Source organism: Haliotis rubra, unplaced genomic scaffold (assembly GCF_003918875.1).
Source record: "Haliotis rubra isolate DU_JTF1 unplaced genomic scaffold, ASM391887v1 Scf716, whole genome shotgun sequence".
Classification (NCBI taxonomy): Eukaryota; Metazoa; Mollusca; class Gastropoda; order Lepetellida; family Haliotidae; genus Haliotis; species Haliotis rubra.
The window spans coordinates 533,979-554,170 of NW_025767431.1; the positions used below are offsets into that span (position 1 = coordinate 533,979).

A 20,192-nucleotide genomic window follows, 5' to 3' on the forward strand; every position below is an offset into this window, starting at 1 on the left:
ACAAGATCACAATTTCCAGATTAGCTTTTCGAATGGTTTTTTTCATAATTGCTTTGTATTTGTTTTGCTCTGTGTCACTAACTCCTCAGCGAGTAATCTTTCGATTTTCTGCTTTATGACAGTCAACCATAGAACATCAGCGCTGCTTATCGCCCTAAACGCCTTTCTTAACTGTGAACTGAGACTGTGACATACATGTTCCTTGTATCAACCGTATGTAGTTCGCGCAGGTTTCTGGTGAGTCATATATCTTACGTAGTTTTAGTGTTAGCCACATAAACCAATAGTAGGTGCCTTTCCCGCTATTCAAGAATGGATGTGAATGTGTCTGGTTGACCCAAAATGTTATTATAGAGTTCAGATTATATCTTGGAAATCCGGAGCGCTTCAATACATTACTGTTTCTCAGCTTCGATCCATTTATATTCCCTTTGTATATTGACATTTATGTGATCAAGAACTGCATGATTACTCACATAAAATAACCGATAACATAGCCATGCTCATAATCGGAGAGTAAATCGCACTTTGTACTTTCTTATTTACAAAAAGTAGGTTTTCCACGTTTTTGTTGTTATCAGCTGTTCCATTCAACAATTTACCCTGTAGGTGACGACTTTGAACGTGACGACTTTGAACGTGACGACTACGAAGCGTAACATATTGGTTAGAACAAGATAAGATGTTCGAGGCACCCATCAGCAGTGTGTGTTTTGCGATTTACGTCAAACGATCCTATATACACTAAAACCACGTGGAACCATTATCTGAGTTGTGTTAAGCGCCTGTACAGTTCAGTTATATTGTCATATAGCTAACGTACATGTTAGGTAATATACTTTCAATTGAAAATCGAACACATGATGAAATCATCTCAGAAGTAATGTTTCTGATGTTATTCATTTTAAATAAACCGTATCAGTTTGAGGGTTTATCAGTATATGGATATTTAAATAAAACATTAATGAAAATTAATATATCTAACAGCTTCTAATGCTAACTATCACTAACACGTCACAATTTAATTCTGAACTCACAAAAGTCCAGAAACTCTCCGCACTGTGGGCACTTTCTGACAAGGGATTTGACCAAATTAAACATGCGGTTGTTATGAATATATGCCAAGGATGAAAAAATGAAAAAAAATGTTATCGAAAACTTTAAATTTAAACTCGCTCGCCCATGGGCCTGCCCATGGGCGAACAGTGGCCCATGGGCGAGAATGTTTAATTTCGATCAGAATTCATGTTTTGGAGGTTGTAAATGAATGAGTGTATGTTTATAAGCATCATGACACAAATTTCAACTCATTTTGACTTAATTCGACTAACATAGGGCGATATTAAAAAATCTCGCCCATAGGCGAAAAATATGTTGGCCCATGGGCGAGAATGTTTAATTTCGCTCAGAATTCATGTTTTGGAGGTTGTAAATGAATGAGTGTATGTTTATAAGCATCATGACACAAATTTCAACTCATTTTGACTTAATTCGACTAACATAGGGCGATATTAAAAAATCTCGCCCATGGGCGAAAATGTTTAATTTCGATCAGAATTCATGTTTTGGAGGTTGTAAATGAATGAGTGTATGTTTGTAAGCATCATGACATAAATTTCAACTCATTTTAACTTACTTCGACTAATTTAGAGCGATATTTAAAAATCTCGCCCATGGGCGAAAAACATTTTGGCCCATGGGCGAGAATATTGACCCTTACTCACAATACATGTTTTTCCATGTTTTGAAGGTTGTAAATGAATGAGCGTATGTTTATAAACATCATGACACAAATTTCAATTCATTTTGACTTAATTCGGCTAATTTAGAGCCATATTAAAAAATCTGCATTATTTACGGATTAGCTAATAGCGCATTTCCGGGAGACCCACATGGCCTCAGACCACAATTATTTTCCTTCTTTGCTATCTACAGTGACATGCCAGTGCACCATAATTAATATCGGTCGTAGGCTGTTCTCCTGTTGCATGCTCACCAACCTGCCACTTGTCACTTAATCGGCAAAATATGAGCCTGGATCGACCATGTCGATTTTGCTGTATCCACTGTAAACAATGGTCACCGGAAGTTACGAGCCGAAACACACCAGACAGCCTTGAACTTGGGGTCAAATCAAGGAAGGCTGGTGTCAATACCATGAGTAGATTGTGGACCCAAAAAATTTTGCAATAAAGTACAATGTCTTACCTTTCATTTAAGCTATCACAAGTCACCCTGAAAAAATCAGCACAAGCAGAACAGCCCATTTAAACAAGGCACTATATTCTCATATTTTACTTCCGGGTCATGGTAAAAGTTAAGGGGGTAACTGTGGTCTGAGGCCTATCAGGACACCAAAAGTCTGCAAATTAAATAAAACTTAATCAATACTAAGCCCAGACACTATGTAAGGCTCACAGAAAATTTGAAAGCCCTAACTCATACACAACTTGACTTATACTGCTTTTACTCCATGCTGTATCTCTGGCATTTGAGTGTTAATTTTGGGCATGAATTAATTTCAAACACAATTCTAATTTGTCTATAACTCCATAACCAGGTGGAAATTGACAAAACATCAAGTGTTCCTCTTTGTTATTGCATGTGCTATCAAAGGACAATTGTTTCAGTCCATTAAAGCATTTTTTTCATTTTTTCTATTTTTATATACATACATGCATTTTATACTAAAATAATTCCATTAAAGTTCATATTTTCAACAAAAATGAAAATTGAAACTGTTAAATTTGTATTCATTAGAAAGCCCTATCTTTCCTCGTTAAATTGATTGGCTGCACAAGCAGCTGAGTACAGCCAATCAAGTGCAGCGAGTCACCAAGCATGTCCACTCTCACCTGACACCTGGCCAATACGCGACAAAGTGTCAGTAGGTGTGTATGGCTCAACTGCGATTTACACCAGTGGCGCAAGACATGTGTATGTCTTGAGTTTCCAATACATTTTCTAATACATATACCTGCTTGTCAGTGCCAGTGACAACACACAGAGATGGGATATATAAGTACATGCTGTGCTCAGAGCTCATTAGTTCTATTCGACACAATCACGATGAAAGGCGACCGCAAGAGAATCAAGTCACAGTTCAGCAAAGGCCATACTCCCTGGAACAAAGGTCTCACCCTTGAATCGGAAGAGTCGGAAAGTGCCTCTCCACCCCAGATACCCAGGACAGTCACTAGGTTGAGTGCAGAAGACTTCTCCCTGGTCACCAAGTCAAGGCTGGATGGCACTGGGCTGTCAACACCTGACTGCGATGGCATCTCTACTTCAGTGAGGCTGCTGCGTCCCACTTCAACGAGCAAGCATGACCTGAAACAAGAGTCAAGCAAAGATGACTTGGAGGGTATGCGACTAGTCGACAATGAAAAGGTGGCCGAAGCATGGAACACAGCTCTGCGACTGCATCGGTCAACATCCAGTGACTGTGACGACCCTCAGCTGCAGATAGCCAAGGAGAGAAAATGGGGAGCATGCTGGAAAATAACACTGAAATGTGTCACATGTGACTTTGTAGCACCTGAAATGAAGTTATACAAAGAAATCGAGACGGGTAAACCTGGGCCAAACCCAGCAGCACCCAACGTGGGACTTGCCTTGGGTCTACAGGACACACCTATAGGAAATACGAGAGCGAGGTTACTGATGGCCAACATGGACATTCCACCCCCATGCAGGAGCAGTATGCAGAGGACCTCCAACAAGGTGGCTAAGGCTGTAACTGAACTTAACACTAAGGATATGGCAGAAAAGGTGGAGTTAGTGAAGGAAGTTAATCGAAAGAGGGGTACTGAGCCGTGTGAGATGAACATTGCTATGGATGGCCGATACAACTCGACAACAATAGCAAGCAGGAAGAAGCCAGGGCAGAATGCATCACAAGCAATCGGCATCGCCTGCGAAACTGTTACTGACAAGAAGTTCATTGTCAGTGCGTCATTCCAGAATAAGCTCTGCTGGACTGGTGCCTGGCTGAAAGGAAAAGGCATGGATGTGAAATGTCCAGGGGGGGCACCCAGACTGTACTGCGAACATGTCGGCCTTCACTCCATTCTCTGAGTTCAAAATGGGAGAGGACATTGGTAATCAGCTCGCACTACAGGGTGTACTCATAAAGTATGCCACAACCGATGGGGATTCGAAGTCTGCAGATGGAGTAGACAAAGCTCTCAAAGTGTTGGACCCAATGTGGAAGGTGCAAAGGCTAGCTGACCCAACCCACTTGGCTCAAGGACAGTTCCGACAATGTTACAGAGCTGATTTTAACCCAGATATGTTCCCCGGCACTACTCGTACACATAAAATGGAAGCAAAGAAGGTGCTGAGCCAGGATGTCAAAGCACGGTGCAGCCTGATACTAAAAGAACTCATGAAAGATCATGCAGGTGACATGAAAACACTTCGTAGTATCTTACCAAGAGTGCTCGAAGCAACCCTCAAGTGCTACAGCGGCGACTGCTCCAGGTGTGCCCGGTACTCAGTTGTGTGTAGAGGAGGTGTAACAAACAGCTGGTGGCAGCGATCCATGTTCCTCGGCTGCAACAGTATCACTCATTTCAATATGGATGACAATGATAAACACTTGCTTAATGAAATTCTCAAAATGAAGTTAAGTGTAGAAGTGGTGGAACAAATGAAACTGTACACAGACACACAGAAATGTGAAGCTGCCAATCGATCACTGAGTATTTCTTTGCCAAAGAATGTAAACTTTTCAAGGAACATGATTGGGAGGGCTTCTTCCACAATTCACAGGCTCAACAATGGCCCTGGGACATCAGCAATCGACAAGTGCGACCATTCTGGGGTGAAACTTTCAAGCCGAGCTGTGCGGTCACTTGAACAAATGGACAAGGAGGCTACCTATCACAAAGACTATCAGAAAAGCCCCAGTGTTGTGAAAAGGAAACTTACACAGCATGGAAGCAAGATCTGTGAACATTTGAAGTCTAAACAGACTGACAAGCAGAGTGGGGACTACAGAAAGGGTCAGTTAGACCCTGTACCGTGTTTCAGCAAAAACCATGAACATTCTTATTCAAAATATTGAAAATGTGCAGTGATGCTGCAGAACTGTATGTGCTAATTACTTCCTAAAGACAGATACTGTGTAACTTTAAGTTTAAATACATAATAATGTCTCTAAAGCTATGTGTTGTGAATAAATGCTATGTCACAACTAACTGTGACTGTGGTGAAAATCAGGAAATATGAATAAAATTTTACTATATTATTTGATATAGTATTTTTCATATACTTTGCCTTTGTTTTTCTGTTCTCCTATGACTTCAATGCCAAAAGGCAATCTGGGAAAGGTGCATGGCCTTTACACAGGCCACTCTGTCTGCATTTATGCTGTGTGGTTCAGCAGACAGGTGTTCGACATAGGTGCATTTACTGTTGTGGCACAAATGGCTGATGTCGTAATCACCTATGTCGAAGTTTTCCCTGTGTACTATAAAACTCAGCCTGTGAGCATGAGTAGTACGCCACTGGTAGGCTATGGGGCAAAAATACCGCAACACCCCATACCCACTGTGCTTGCATGCTCCAGTCCACATATGACATATGCCATTTTCCACACTGAGGACTGAATTCTTCACAAACTTGGCTCTATATCTTTGGAAAAAAGGCTTGAATATTAGCCATTTTAGGTATCACATGCATCTATAAGGCACGTGCGGTGTAGTGATACATACATTCACCATAATTGAACCAATATGTCTAAATATGATGCGTCCGCTCACTCACTAAAACAATATGCAATCAGAAAACTGAAATAAATTCATAAAAATGTAAAAAAATATTTTCAGTTGAAAACACATGTATACATATTTCAAATGCTCCTGGCAGTAAATATGCAAAGTTTCAAGTGAATATTTTGAAAATAACAGACATATAGCAAATTAAACACTTGCACTACCTTCACCATATCAGGCCTCAGACCACAATTATTTTCCTTCTTTGCTATCTACAGTGACATGCCAGTGCACCATAATTAATATCGGTCGTAGGCTGTTCTCCTGTTGCATGCTCACCAACCTGCCACTTGTCACTTAATCGGCAAAATATGAGCCTGGATCGACCATGTCGATTTTGCTGTATCCACTGTAAACAATGGTCACCGGAAGTTACGAGCCGAAACACACCAGACAGCCTTGAACTTGGGGTCAAATCAAGGAAGGCTGGTGTCAATACCATGAGTAGATTGTGGACCCAAAAAATTTTGCAATAAAGTACAATGTCTTACCTTTCATTTAAGCTATCACAAGTCACCCTGAAAAAATCAGCACAAGCAGAACAGCCCATTTAAACAAGGCACTATATTCTCATATTTTACTTCCGGGTCATGGTAAAAGTTAAGGGGGGTAACTGTGGTCTGAGGCCACATTCACACGATCACTCAACCATACCCATTTCCGGTTGAGCCACACCATTTTCAACTCTTGTTTTCTTAAAAGTGGCTTTCCCGGGCTATAACTATCAGCACCCCCCAATCCGACCATCTGTCATTAATTAATTACCTGTCATGAGCGATCGGTTGTATTGAAAGTTCTCGCCTATTATTTCATTACTTAATTGTTTCACGGCTAGGTATGCAGTCACTCCAAATTCACCATATGTGCGTGACTGTCCTCTCCGACGTCCGCGCACACCTCTCAACCTCGCTCAGCCTGCCTTGCCCCCATCAATGCTCCCATACCACCCCTTCACCCCACCCACCCTAGAAGGACTTACATGGTCCCTTCATACGTTGGCGATTGTGCACAAATTGAGCCATCACTTAAAAACACAAGTATCCTACTATTATAAACCTGGTATATCTAAATTTACTTCAAATGTTTTGAGACTTACGTACCCTCTCAAGAAGACAAAACTGTGAAACCCGTGAAGGTCCGGGTTAGAATTGGCCTTCAGTAACCCATGCTTATCGTAAGAGGCGACTAACGGGATCGGGTGGTCAGGCTCGCTGGCTTGGTTGACACATGGCATCGGTTCCCAATTGCGCTGATCGATGCTCATGCTGTTGATCACTGGATTGTCTGGTCCAGGCTCGATTATTTACAGACCGCTGCCATATATTTGGAATATTGCTGAGTGTGGCGTAAAACTAAACTCACTCATCCAACTGCTCAGATCGATGCTCATGCTGTTGATCACTGGATCGTCTGGTCCAGACTCGATTATTTACAGACCGCCGCCATATAGCTGGAATATTGTTGAGTGCAGCCTAAAACTAAACTCACTCGCTCACTCACTCCAAACTGTGAAAATTAGGAACACCTCTAGCTACCAACAATGTCAACAAGAACATAATGGAGTCCCTGCATCAATACATCTTCAAGACTAAACGAATTGATAAATTATTCTAGACCAATATCTGTACACAAATAATGAAATGTAACTGCAAGTTCAAGGTTCCTAAGCACGTACAATGCACATTTACCCTACCTCATGTAATAATGTCTATCTCTGATTGATTCACGTGACCTTGAACAAATGGTGGACGGAAAAAGATCATGGAAAAAAGTCATAGAAAAAATAACTATTATAAAACATCATGTTCTCCAGTTATTTACTTTGTTTATACTACTTCACTTTCAAGTTAATTATTCCTTTAGTGTGACGCTGTAAGCAATTGGATCTTATCAAAACAGGAGAAATGAACAGATTATTATTTGTTTACACTGGAAAAAAAATGCATGTTTCCAAGCTTGGAAATGTCTTGGAAAGATGATGTTTCCAAGACATTTCCAATCTTGGAAAGATGATGTTTCCAAGACATATCCAAAATGGATACATGAGATATCCATACGTTTCCAATTATTGGATATGTGCACAAGGGGAGATAACTGGTGGGTGATGGTAAATGTACGCCGAAAGACCTGACCCTCGTTACTTGATGAGCGAATCAAGGCCGTAGATTAACCAATTAACAACTTGATAGTCATTAAAATCAGGCTGTTTGTAGCCTTTATGACTATACTGGTTGGACCACTGAATAATATCACGCTACAAAATGAACTTGAACAGCAACATTTTCAGGTTATCATTTGCGCCTCTAAACATTGAATGAAATAATTACTATTTATGATGAAATGGATCAGAGAACATTATAATGGCATAAATGAGGCTTTAATGACTCATGTAATGGTGAAATTAAAAATTATATAATCACTATGACATTGTTAGTTTACTCATGGCCAGACACATCAACCTGGTACCGGTAGATTTATATGTATTACGTAAACATTCAGTATTTCTTAGTACCTGAGATAAGATTACACAAATTTTCAGTGAGACGTTTAATCTCAGATCATTTTGTTAGGTAGCATTCACTAAAGTAAAACTTCAATAGATCGGTCATTGGCACACTGAAGCAGATTTCACTTATACTGCATTAAACAGTATGGGGATACATAAGGCATCATACCACGTATGTGGTAACAATACCTGATTATTGCATACATTTCGATGTACATCTTTCAGCATAAACAAGTTGGTTCAACTTGGTTGTATGTTGATTAATTTCCAATTTTTATATGTCCACAAGGGGAGATAACCGATGGGTGATGGTAAATGTACGCCCAACGACCTTATCAAGGCCGTTAAGATTCACCAATTAACAAGGCCTGCTGTCTTGTTAATTAGCAAGTGAACAGTTAAAACAGCCTCTGGAAGGATAACCCAGTTCCCAGTTTATATGCCTCTTACAACTTCAACTTCTTTATTCTCATAAAACCACCATCGGTGGTACAAGAGCATTTAGCTATACAATATTTACAAATGTGTATACATATGGACATGCGTCATGATGATGAGTTATTTATGTAACAATTTATACAAATGAGAGATAAAAAGTGATAGACAGTTGCTAAGTTTAAAATTGACAGGTGATATGACCTTGCTAATAGTTGCTTAGCTTGCTTAGCTTTGATTTTCTGTAAGAATTAAGTGACGTGCATTTAAAAAGATAATGAAATTCGTCACCAACTAAGTTGCAATTACATAGTCTACATAATCTTTCTTCTCTCGGTATGTTCTGCCATCTGCCAGTTTCGATTGTAAGATTTAAATTTGAGGTTCTAAACTTCAAAATAGGGTCATGTATAGATTTTGGAAATAGAAGGTATTTTCAAAAGACAGTGGGTTTTTTAAATATTGAATATAGAAACCCCTTAGGGCTGGAACGTTTATCTTCTTGCCATCTTAGGATGACTTGATCTGTTAAAATTCGCTTTGCTTTCTAAACGAGGGACATCTTGCATTTGGTTTTGTGATAAGGTTTTAGTTTCTATGTATGTGTGAACGAGGAACCTGGCATTTTAACCGACTGAACTTAAAGGTCACATGCAACAAAAAATCGAACATAATTAAAACACAGTTTTCACTTATTCATGATATATACAATGCATTGCTGCTTAAGAAAAACAAATAAACAAATTATAAGCCCATAATCGCAAATCAAAAGTGCAATATTTTATACTTCGGTTTACTTCTCTCGAAACGAAGCAGTCAGTGATAGCCGGGATACCGAACCCAGTCTGAGCCAGTGTGCGTGCACTCAACTGTAACGGAGATGATTTTATTGGCTCATTTACCTGTGTTTATGGCCCGATACGCGTTAAGTTCAAATTGCATGTGGTCAGTGATTGAAGATGTGTATTGCATATTGTCATTAGCAGACAGGCAGGCAGGCAGACATATAGGTGTTAATGAAACAGACATTGAGTTTTGTTTGCAATCAATATGTTATTTTATGTAACGAGTACATTATTTACTTCTTTGTGTAGGCCTACATATAATCAGGATATATGCATCTTATTTCAAGCTCCGCGAACCTATTCACTGCGCATGCGTTATGAGAGCAGCGCAGCTGTTGAAACCAGTTTTCCCCAGTTTCGGGGAAATTCAGTGAATCGTTTGAACTCCGATTTCGCGGGCTTTTTTAATCGCGTTTTTAACAACTTTATAAGTTGAATTTGCATTTTTATGATTTGTTTCGGTAACTCCATACCAAAAGGTATCAGAATCTGCAAAGTTGTATTTTACGTTGCATGTGACCTTTAACATTGTTCCATGGTCAATATCGCAATATTGGCGCAATGGTAGTATACAGGAGTTTGTTTCAATTTTTGATAGCCCCATTATTATGCAAATAAAATTATCAAAAATGAATAAATAATGTCATGCTCTCCTCAGAGGGAGGGAACATAGTTTATATAATGATGCTTATATTTCCTTGTCAAAACAGAATTCACAAATCACAGATATTTTGTGTGGGTTTGTGCGCATAATTTAATATATCATCCAACTTGATGTAATTAAACAGCAGGCCGGTGGTAACCATAATGACTATATTGTTGGACCATTTGAAGAATGGATTGGAATAAGTAACACTTCCATGTTATCATTTGAGCTTCAAAACATTGGATGAAAGAAAACCATTTAGGATGAAATAGATCAGATCATTATAATGGCATTATATATACATTAAAGCGTCATTTATGCTATTATAATGATCTGATCTATTTCATCCTATATAATATATATATTATAGAAGATATATTATACTATATATTATACACCAGCCACCAGACACGTCAACTTAATTAATTATTGCTGGAACATTGTTAAAAGCGACGTAAACTTTCTCCACTTATCTAAAACATTCCATACTCAGTGTTGACCCATGACAGATCATTAATCATTCTTGGATGTTGGTTTTTGACGGTGGTCCACGGACACGCCTTGCCTTTGGGATGGCCCCTTGACCTTGCAACTGTTGAAAAGTTTCATCAGCAAGCCTCTTTGTTGACATCAGTTCTCGTGACTCGACCTTCGGTCGCACAATAAAATATCTGAAGCCACCTTCGTCAATATCACTTTCTTCCGATGACATGAGTTGAACATTCTTCAAAGCCTCTTCATACTTGGTCTTTTGTGGCTGGGAGGTCAGCTTTTCGAATACCCTTCACTCTGTTACGACTCTTCTGAAGAAAACAAACCAATATGCTCATACTTATATTTCCATATAGGTAAAGTGAGTGTAAAACCAACGTGATAATTGAATTAATGGCTATTCTGATAATCTTATGGTCAGTAATATCGATAGTTGCATGTTTAGTGGATTTGAACACAGTTAATAGTTAATATTTATTGGACATGTTCAGCCTCTAACAAAACTCAATGTTTAACAATACATAATCCTTGTTAATTGATAAGTGAGTCATTTCAGTTAAGATTCACTAATTGACAAGGCCTAATCCCTGTTGAGTGATGAGTGAGTCATGTCAGTTAAGGTTCATCAATTAACATGTTAATTGATGAGTGAGTCAAGTCAGTTAGGACACCTTGTTGTGTTTTTATTTTTACTTACTGTAGATTTTCTGGAGTATTTTCTCATGTCATCATTCCGCTTTGTTCGGCTGCCACATTTCTGTCTTGAGGCCCTTTCCTTCTTTGTCTGTAGACATCTTTTCATAGCAACTGAACAAAAAAAATGCAATACAGTGGCAGAAAACGCATGAATATTACATATCTAACGAAGTCATCACAAAATACAATGGTTAAATAAAATCGCCCATGAACATAACAGGTTTTTGTACTACGCAACAAAAAATCACTTTCGGAAAGTCAAGAAATGAGTATTATCATTACATTATAGTGGGTCTTGCTTATTTATGGCTGTGCAGTGACGCATGTAAATGCATCATTAACTGATTAAGAACTGTATAGCAAAACTGCAATACCTTTGAAATTCAGGCGCGGAATAGCAGGGAGTGCTGTCTTAGAAAAAGTTCCAAGCATGGTCCACAACTTCCTTGTTCTGCTCTGCTTCCAACCTGAATTTAAAGTTCTAAATTTATTGTCTTGTGGAAGACAAAGTTATCACTAAGAGTCAAGATTGTCGTAATTCTACCTGAAGTTGTATTTGTTGAACGGTTTAATGCATTGAAACTCTTGAATTTAGTGTGTATATATATATATATATAGTATATTCATACTTGTATTGTGGATTTAGAGCCATCCCTCCAGTGCAGTCTCTGCATTCTGAAGTGCCTGCCTCACAGTTGCCTGTAAAAGATTTATGGGGAAAAATACAACATTCCGATAAATATGACTTGCGTGTCAGCGGCACGATATGGCTGCAATATTGCCGATGTGACAGTAAATATTAACTCACTCAAGTGTGTCAGAACACTGAATCGTCTAAAAATCATTACCAAAAGTTACTGAAATGGCAGCAGAAATACCTTTGCATGGTTAGTTGCTTTCTGTTTGTTTCCAGTCACTGGTTCTTGACTATCCCTTCCTCTCTGCAGTCTCTCCAGTTGTTTTGCATATCTGCAATCTGCAAATGAAATTACTGAAAATGACATACTTTCTTTGCAGAGTAACTCTTTGTTTTGACAACTAGTACATTTTCCAAAACTGCCCCCACGTTCACACCTTGATTACTTCTTTAAGTGGCATTTAGAAGCTGGTATGATGAGGATCAAGAACTTTTATGGATATGACAACTTCTTTGTTGCAGTGGATGCGACGTTTCGGTGTAGATTCTAACACCGTTATCAAGCAAATGATGCACAATGTATGCACAAGGAGAATTATATACATGACGGGTATGTGTTTATACAGTAGAGGTTGATGCAGTGTGTTGACATGGGGCTTGTTGTGATAGGAGATGATTGAAGCCAGTGGAGAAAGGTGGGTTATTCTTGATTAGGCTTGATTAGTTGATCGTAAGCCGTAGGGATGTAATAACCTTGATCTCTGTTGATTAGTTGATTATTTAAGTAATAGACAGGTGGCCTCTCCGGAAGCTTCGTTCAAGTGGAACATACACTCAGATAATGTACAAGTGTATAACCGCAAAAGAAAAACAAATAACTATAACTCGGTGATTTAGCGCTACACCATACCTGTCGATCTCTCATTGCGACATCTCGTCTCAGGGCACCAATAGCAATCCACATTTGTCCTCCATCAGCTTCATCCTCCGTTCCATTATCTGTAGAATATCTTCCGTGTGTTGCTTCTCTGAAACTGTACAATTCAAAGTTATTTGCTGAAGAACTGCCTTGTCGTCCTGATGTCATATACTACCCATCAAAAGTTTAGACTCAAATAAAGCACTCACTGTATGATATGAATATATGTTACATCAAAGATGAATTTCTCCAACAACTTTGGGAACCAACTGCAAACCTTATGCAGATGAATTGCACGAGGATCATGCATCAAATAACTGAAAATCGTGTGCAAATATCGTGCATGAGAACAGCTGCGTTTTGGTGCAAAGTTTTGTTAAAATTCACATGCATCCAAAAAATCAAACATACCGAACCCAGTCAGAGCGTGGGTGTGATTGCACCTCATGTGTAACGGGGTCGTTTTATTGGTTCATTAGCTGATGCACTCATTCGGTTTTGTTTATGGCGTAATAAGCCCGATAGGTGTTAAGTTCAAATTGCATGTTGTCAGTGACATTGAAATTGTGTGTTGCATATTGTCGTGAGCAGACAGGCAGGCAGATTGAGTTTTGTTTGCTTACCACAATCAACATGTTTTTTGTTTATGCAACGAGGATATTATTTACTTGTTTGTATATATATAATCCTGATATGCATCGTGTTTCAAGCTCCGCGAACCTGCTCACTGCGCATGCGTTATGAGCGCAGCTGTTGAAAGCACTTGTTCCCCCAACGCTAGTGGAAATTTAGTGAATCGTTTGAACTCCGACTTAGCTGGCTTTTTTCATCGCATTTTTTTCCAACTTTTATGAGTTGAATTTGCATTTTGATGACTTGTTTCAGTAATTCCAAAGGTATCAGAATCTGCAAAGTTGTATTTTACGTTGCATGTGACCTTTAAGAATTTCACGGAGTTTCTTCGTTTCTTGAAATCTTGACAATAACCTTTCGGCATTACAAATTTGTTTTACGATACTTCAGTTCATGTGTAAACTGTACCTTCTAAAAACGTGGAATATTTTGCAAACTCTATATCAGGACAGTTGACTGAAAGTACGTCGCTATTTTTGTTATAGCCAAGCACTTCCCGTAAAATGATAAGATGAAGTATATTGTTATATTAGTAACTAATTTGTATAATCCTGCTATATATAAACGCTACTTACAGCATCTCTTGTCAAGGTTAAACTGATGATCGTCTTCAGTTTCGCAGTCTGTAATTAGAAACATTAGCCTGTGACACACGTAAACATCAAATGCATAACCATCAAAGAAGCCGTTATATTACAATTACTGGAACTACATTCAGAGGGAACACCCATTGAAACATCGGAGAGAAAGTACCTGATAACAGGAATGAAGCTGCTGCATTTGCACAGGCCGTTGCCGTAGGAGTAGACGTGAACGGCACCGCTGCTCGCTGTTGTCTGATTTTCATTCTTGTCGCTCGCGGACGTGATTGGTGACCGGATTTCTGAAAATTCAGTTGCATTCTTATACAACATTTTGAACCATGATAATGAAATAAACAATGGATATTGGTCATACCTTCACAAGTTTTCTTTCATCGACTCAGATAGAAAAAGTGAACACGTTTGCTGTTGTCTGGACAGAGAAGTCAGAATATATGTTTCCCTTATTTCAGGACATTAAGATTATCATTAGTTGAGATAGAATGAGGTTTGATTTCACTGACAGTAAGTACAGTAAGTAATACATGGTAGAAGTAGCATTTGACCATGTTAAGAATATGCAGTTGTGACACCGTAATTACCTGGTTGCCTTTGGCAGAGTCTGTCGTACTAGTTTGGTCTGTGTCTATTTGGTATTCACTCCTGGAACACAAACATAGCATACAAGATAATGTATTGTCTCCCGATTCAAAAATAGGGATAGGGACATATTTTTGAAATATCAATTCGACATACAGATCTTTGGTTTACCGTTCTGGCCACTGTACAGTCCCACAGAAAAATAGCCGGTGTTAATTAGGGAGTATATTCAACCTGCTATCCTGACAAGCCTTAGGAGAACTTTTATGACATCCATTAAAGGTTTGAACAGCCAATTAGTCGGTCTGTTACTTTTGTTTTCAAATTGTGATTCAATATACTAAATAGTCATTATTTGGTATGGTAGTCTTGAGTGTAACATTTCTCAACAACTGTACTGTTGAAGGAGCACATTGCATCATCAGGATTGCCTTACTGATATCTTGTGTAATCAATAATATACTTACCTGAGCTGATAGCGTCTTCTAAAGAGATATCGCTGACAGACATTCTGGACGGCTTCGTAGATGCAAAATCTCAAATTTACGATAGCACAAAATTCAGTATATTGATGTGCGATAATGGACTGCATTTTCCTATCGGGTGTTCATATATATATTCAGAACCATGAGTTCATCCAATTACATATGAGTTGCTCCTCCCATCTGCAGCTTCTCCAACTTTCTGCTGGTTTCATCTGGCTTGAATAACCTGTTACTGTATTTCGAAACAGTCCGATGTCACTAATTAAAACCCTCTTCTCATGATTCTTAAATTTATTAGCATACACACCTTGTGAACGCATCTCAAATCTTAACGAATGTCCCTACTGTATTTGTTGGAAGAAATACAATGGGCAGTGCATACAACAATTTGTGGAGCAAGTAAAGAAATATATGTCATACAAATGGTATCGTTGTTTGCCAGTAAGGCACGTTGTTTATTTAAGGGTATGTCATGGATTATGAGGTTTGGTCCACTGGGCTTGTTTGATTGTTTATACCAATATCGCACGGCCTTCACAACTGAGGGAATGTTTTTGTTTAGTAATTATATTGCAGTTCTCCATACAACTCCAAACATCTCCATGTATTCAGGGGTGGGGCTTTTTGTTTCGTTTTTATTATTATTCATAAAAATGAATTTGAACAATTTTTACACTTATATGAACACCGGTCCCACACAATTTGTAATACATAATTCAATTGAAGCATGTGGCGTCATATGAACTATCATATGAATGGCATATCAAATACAACAATCATTAAATAAACGTAAATACAGAGTTTCACTTTTGGATGTCCGACATGCCATATCTGACTTCCAACTTCTAATAACAAGCCACAGGGACATTGATTATTGTGACATACACACAGTTATGTATGTTATGTTTTATGTATTATTAGTAATTTATCGATTTATGCATGTTTAACATAAAAGGACAAATGAGAGTCCACTTGTGACATTGTTGGCTTGGACATCTCCTCTTTCACCCGGTGTCCCTCTCACCAAGTCAGATTCTGTAAAACTGGTCTCATAGTTTGTTTCAACAAAAAGCTCAATTAGTGAGATTCGTGAAATTTCTATCAAAGTTATATGTATCATTTGTTTGCTTATGTTATGCTTATCTTCCAAATGTATGCCTGTCTGTGGAATCATCTGTGACTTTGTGTCCTGGTTTCTATGGAAATTAATTTGATATAAAATGAAACATGTAACATGATTCTTGTAAATGGTCACATTAATTTAGTTACACTGTGATTTATTAAAAGGAAATTCATTTGAGTATTTGTCAAACCTCGCATCTTTGACAACACAACAAATCTACTGTTAAAGTGCATGAGATTTCGTGAATACACCCGTTGCATAACACTGTTAATGAACACAAATGTTTGCGACAGGTGTTAATTGAGAATGTACACTATTTCCCTGTTTGTAAAAAGCACCGTAATGAGATTGGGGTTATTACCTTCAAAGTCTTATGATAAAAAGGCTAGTGTGTGTTTTAACAGGCATGATTGGAGTTGAAATTTGATGTTTCATGACATAATATATTTGGTGTTGCCACCATGAACTCATTAAGCCAGAGAGTCGCTTCACTGCTCAACACCTGGAGCCCCTCACTGATTGCCTGGCTCGCTGTGGTGAGACTAATTAGTGTTCTACACATCTAGGGGATTAAACAGGAAACTGTCTAATCATTCAAACAAGTCTTGATTGTTCAACTGTGTCGTAAAGGTATATGTTGAAAGATAGCAGGTGTGCTGTCATATATTGCAACGTTATATGTAATTTTATTGCAAGTTTCTCCCGTAGACCTTTTGGCGAATCGAACATTTATGTGTAATTAACATTTGTGTGTATTTCTTGTATGTAAGACACGAGACATACATAAACAAACTGTCTCTCTCATACCTTTGCGTGAGGTTTAATTTTACAAAACATCTATTAATATTGCATATATCTCAAGGACAGTACCAATATGAATATGAAGTAAGATGGAACAGATTCATACTTTGTCACTTTGTTTCATCACTGCAAACCATATATTACCATGCATATACATTTTCCTTGTCTTGACTTGATACGGTGTCCTCTCACCTTAGCCAGATTCTGTAAAAACTGGTCTCTCACAAAGCCAGAGTGGGGTTTGGCTGACTGGAGTTAGAGTTCTGATAACACTTCGTCCATATGAGTTATAGTTTGTTTTAACAAAATGCTCAGTTAGTGATATTTGTGGTTCATGAAATGTGTTTAAGGGAGATACATGTACACTGATATGTATTATTGATGCTCAGTATGGTATTACCCAGATGATGTCATGTACTTTTGTAATCGTGTTAATCGCATAAATGTTATTTTGTCTGGAGACACATAAATATATGTTAAAACCAAATTTTGATTTTACAATTATTACAAACGCACACTCGCATATTTCTTTAATCTTGTCACACTGTAGATATAATATAGACTATAGCCCTTGAACAAAGGCTCACGCTTCGGTGGCTAGTGCTAATTACCTGGCTCGCATCTCTCACCTAGCCATAGTGCAATGTTGTTTTAACAAGACCTTTTAGGTGGGACTCTGGTTAAGTCAGAGTGAACGCTTGATACAAAGCGTCATGTGATGGGATTGGATCACGTTCCTGAAAGACTCCTTACTATCTCAATTGCTCATTACAGTGGTTGATCATTTGTTATGTATGACCAATCGTTTTTATGATATACCTGTCACATAGGAAGGACAGGTGACAGGTGATGGACGTGGCCTAAATTTCTGAAGGAACATTTGGTGACTCAGCAGAATGAACAGAGATTGGTTATATCGTTAACCAATGGGTAGGTTGTGTTTCGGTTGTTTCTGAATGTTTGAACTGTCGTGTATAGTTTGTGTATTGTAAACATACAGTCAGTTATTATAATGATGTATGAAACATACAACAAAACAGGAATGGGTGGACTCTTTGGCAAGTCAGATCTCAGATATCGAACAAAGGTTTGTTAGTATCTTTAGATAAGTAAACCAATTATCGATTGAAATAATTAAACCATTGAGCAGAGATATTATTTATTATTATGTATTATATATATGTGATATGTATATATTCTGTGTAAACAACTTTTACTCGAATATTCAATTGCTAACGGCTGAAGGGATAGTGTAAATCCAGCAAGGCCATGCAGGAAGCAAATGAACTGTAAGTCCTCATGGTCCCAAGTATGGTGTTATATCTACAGTTGTTGGCAATCTATAGCCGGTTTCTATATTGTATTATCATATATGGGTAAAATATTCTAGACTGAACTGCACACGCTCCTACCCCCAAACCGACAAGCATCGTGATTTAGGTTATTTCTATAATTAGCACAATATAATAGGCTAATAGGTATTTTACATACAATAATTACACATAATAATAAACCTATATCTTTAAAACAATAATAATGATAATGTTGAAGTTTGTTGCCATTTGCACAAACATATATCTTAGATATATGAACTAAACCTGGTGATAAGTCTTACACTCGAGTACTAGTGTGACAGACAAGCCCATGCACAAAACATTCTTGAAATGTGTCCTCACCGTCAATAGTCATATTTACATTTTTGCATGTGGCCGGTCATCAATTTCAGCCTTCCCGGGCATGTACCACACAGTCTCTGACCACAAACCCAAATTAGCCCACAGTCTTAAAACAACATTTCATGGTTAGTTGACTGTTTTTTACGCAATGATACACCACTAAAAATGTCCACCTCTTGTGGCAGGTGCTAATTAGAGGGTACCAATTAAATGTATATTCTACCACAATAAGCCCATTAAGCCTGGCAGACAGAGGGCTTATAATTAATCCATGATGTAAAGTAGGTCTATGTAATTCGTGTTTATACAAATTGGGAAAAATATTTCCGCTTTTGTGGATAACAAGTAAAATATACATTTAAAACGGTATTTTGGAAAATTGTACCTTTACTTGGGGCAAATATAACAGACAATATACATTTTTGACACTGACAATAAGAAAGATGAAGATGAGTGAAGTTATACTAATATAAAGGATTGGTTCCTAGTTGAAGGACGAGTAGAAAACACCTATTTTAAACATGATCACAACTTTCAAAAGAAGTATCTCTTCACGTGTCAGATGCAGTTACATTAATATAAAGCACAAATAGATAGCTCAAAGATGGCATATTCATGCAATCGCCATGAATAAATTTTGTCAAATGCAAAATGCATTATGTAGATCAACAGTAAGAACTATAACAGAACAAAATATGTATGATATCGTTAAACGTACACGCTCATGGGGATCCTTTGAAGGAGGAACTGAACGAAGCAGCAGTAAAATCCTTCCTATATATCCAAAAGATTTCCAAGGCTTTGGATAGCTCATATTTCCAATTTTGGAAATGTTTGGATATATGATATTTCCAAATTGGAAATGTTTGGATATGACCATTTTTTTTCTAGTGTTAGTTCTTAACGGATTGTGGGATTAAAAGTCACAAGTCACATGATTGTTTGTTTAACTAGCTTTGAGCTTGACGATATCACACCAATTAATGAACTCATGGGATTATCAGTTAATGCTTTTTACTCAAATGGCTTCCTTGTAGCAGCTAATATAAGACACGCTGGACGTAAGACTGTGATCCAAACTCTTCACGGCATTGGCTGGAACATTCGGTTAAATAAAATGGTTAAATAAAATGTGCTAGGACAACTGACTGATGTAGTGCTGTTGCAGATGAAAGTGTTATGATATTTTACTTGAATGATTACATTAATTTTATAAGTTAGGTTCAAATGTGGTAGTGCTGTTGATGATAATATTGTTATGACTTGTTACAATCCTGACCTTTTTTGAGTTTATGACTTTTTTCCTATGACGTTATTCCTACCCAATCTATGACTTTTTT

The 20,192-nt window shown here is 37.9% G+C and overlaps 1 long non-coding RNA gene across 1 annotated transcript; it reads right to left on the reverse strand.

Moving 5' to 3' along the window:
• Nucleotides 1–12,997: 12,997 nt before the first annotated feature.
• Nucleotides 12,998–14,833, reverse strand: LOC124259269. The gene is made up of 4 exons (XR_006893803.1): nt 14,770–14,833; nt 14,340–14,469; nt 14,162–14,209; nt 12,998–13,068 (listed from the first exon to the last, which is right to left on the reverse strand). It is a non-coding gene; the product is annotated as an uncharacterized LOC124259269 (long non-coding RNA).
• Nucleotides 14,834–20,192: the final 5,359 nt, after the last annotated feature.